This window comes from Colobus angolensis, unplaced genomic scaffold, assembly GCF_000951035.1.
Source record: "Colobus angolensis palliatus isolate OR3802 unplaced genomic scaffold, Cang.pa_1.0 Scaffold23, whole genome shotgun sequence".
NCBI lineage: Eukaryota > Metazoa > Chordata > Mammalia > Primates > Cercopithecidae > Colobus > Colobus angolensis.
This window is the reverse complement of record NW_012115488.1, coordinates 17191684-17194455: the sequence shown is the minus strand read 5'-3', so window position 1 is coordinate 17194455 and position 2772 is coordinate 17191684. Positions and strand designations below refer to the sequence as shown.

Sequence of the window (2772 nt, the reverse complement as noted above, 5' to 3'; positions counted from 1 at the left end):
CAAACAAACAAGGAAATGAAAACCAGAAGGGAAAGCAGCCCAATATGGTAACAGAGCTCAGATGGAACTTGTAAAGATAGAAATCACCTCCAATGTAATTTGGGGTTAGCGCCAGCACTTGAGATAGTCAATGAGTTTCTCAATTCCAGGGCAAGGGTTCCAGTTTTAAGACTTGGGCTTCCAGAGCAACACATATAGGAGAAAAACATACAGTTGAATGCAGCCTAAATGCGTACAAGAGATAGTTACTTAGTGATATGGTTTGGCTCTGTGTCCCCAGCCAAATCTCATCTTGAATTGCACTCCCATAATTCCCAGGTGTTGTGGGAGGAACTTGGTGGGAGATAATTAAATCTTTGGGGCAATTTCCCCCATATTGTTCTCATGGTAGTGAATAAGTCTCATGAGATCTGATGGTTTTATAAGGGGTTTCCACTTTCACTTCTCTCTCTCTGGTTCTTGCCAAAACCATGTAAGAAGTACCTTTTGCCTTCTGCCTTGATTGTGAAGCCTCCCCTGCCATTAAACCTATTTTTATTTTTCTTTCTTTCTATCTTTTTTTTTTTTAAGGTGTGCAATTTTATTCACTGGTCTCAAGTCAGTGTATAGGTAAGCTCCGACTGCCTCCACCCACTCCCAGGGAGACCAAAAACCTTCATACATCTCAAGCTGGGGGACCAAAGAGGGGGGCCATGAAGGCTGATCACTCAAAATAAAACAAAATAAAAAGGTATTAAGGTGAAGATTAAAAAATTTTTGCATTACATAGTTTACATGAAAACAATGCTATCACCTCCACTTTGTAGGCTTGGGAAAGTACTAGGCCAGTCTCCTTAGAGAGTAGTGGGGTGGCTTTTAAGAGGGCAACAGACTTCCTGTAACAATGCATCTCACGATATTTGGGATGACTATCAAAAAAGTACAATGTACAATCAAAGTCCTCGGCTACATTGCAGAACTTTGGGGGATGTTTCCTCCAGCTGACTACTGTCACCTTCACTGTTCCAGTTCTTAAGTCCTAAGTCAAGCCAAAAAAAAAAACAAAAGAAAACAAACAAACAAACAAACAAAACAAATAAAGCCATGCCAATCTCATCTTGTTTTCTGCGCAATGTATGTTTTTTCAAGAAAGGGTGTAATGCAACTAAGTTATAATCGACCTAGAAGCATTTGCGGTGGATGAGGAAGGGGTTGGGCTTGTCGCATTTCTTGCTGATCCACATCTGCTGGAAGCTGGAAAGTGAGGCCAGGATGGAGTCGCTGATCAACATGTAGTACTAACTCTCCAGAGGAGCAATGACGCCAGGGCGATGATCTCCTTCTGTACCCCATCCTGCCACACCAGGGTACATTGTGGTGCCACCAGATAGCCCTGTGTTGGCATGCAGGTCTTTGCGGATGTCCATGTCACACTTCATGATGGAGTTGACAGTAGGATGCCACAGGATTCCATGCCCAGGAAGGAAGGGTGGAAGAGCACCTGGGGGGTATGGAACCCTTCGTTGCTGATGGTGATGACCTGGCCATTGGAAGATCAGGCAGCTCGTAGCGCTTTTCCAGGGAGGAGCTGGAGGCCACCGTGGCCATCTCCTGCTCGAAGTCCAGGGTGATGTAGTACAACTTCTCCTTGATGTCATGCATGATTTCCTCCTCGGCCGTGGTGGTGAAGCTGTAGCCCCCACTGGGTGAGGATCTTCATGAGGTAGTCAGTCAGGTCCAGGCCAGCCAGGTCCAGATGCAGGATGGCGTGGGGGAGGGCATACCACTCGTAGATGGGCAGTGTGGGTGATTCCATCACCAGAGTCCATCACAATGCCAGTGGTAAGGTCAGAGGCATACAGGGACAGCACCACAGGCTGGATGGCCACGTATATGGCTGGGGTGTTGCTGAAGGTCTTGAACAAGATCTGGGTCATCTCATGATTGGCCTTGGGGTTCAGTGGGGCCTAGGTAGGCAGCATGGGGTGGTCCTCGGGAGCCACAGGCAGCTTGTTGTAGAAGGTGTGGTGCCAGATCTTCTCCATGTCATCCCAGTTGATGCTGTGCTGCACCGAGTACTTCAGGATCTGGATGCCTCTCTTCCTCTGGGCCTCATGGCCCACACAGGAATCCTTCTGACCCATGCCCACCATCATATCATGCCTTGGGGTCTGGGGCTGCCCTATGATAGAGGGGAAGATGGCCCAGGAGCATCGTTGCCTGCAAAGCCAGCCTTGCGCATGCCAGAGCCATTGTTGATGAGGAGCGGGGCGATATCATCATCCATGGTGAGTTAGCCACGGGTGTGGATGCCCAGCAGAGCAGCGAGGAGGTGGCTCTGTGCTCGCAGGTGGACGTGGTCTCGGTGGTCAGCAGCATCAAAATGGACTAATACACTTAGCTGAGCATGTCTAGAAAATTTTCTGATTACAGTTTTGACAAGAATATCATCTTTCTTCTCTACCAATCAGAGTGTTATGCCTGTCCCATTCCTAATGTGTTACTTTTCCATTGTTAATCCACTTAAAATAACTTTATGGTCTTGTTGAGATAGAACCTTTTTTAAAACAAAAAACGAATATTCTACGTAAATACCTATTCTTAGCTCAATTTTGCAGGAAATAAACATTTCAAGAATAGAATTAAAAAATGTATACAATGGCAGATGTTTTATAAATCATAATTCTCTAGTTTAAGAGATTTTTATTTTTATTTTTTTATTTTTTTATTTATTTACTTTTTTTTGTAATCACAACTGAGAATGTTTATTTTTTTCCTTGAAATTCTTTTTTT

At 45.0% G+C, this 2772-nt stretch overlaps 1 pseudogene; it reads right to left on the bottom strand.

Annotated features, from left to right (window-relative positions):
- Positions 1-1160: 1160 nt before the first annotated feature.
- LOC105513436 lies at positions 1161-2266 on the bottom strand (annotated as a pseudogene).
- Positions 2267-2772: the final 506 nt, after the last annotated feature.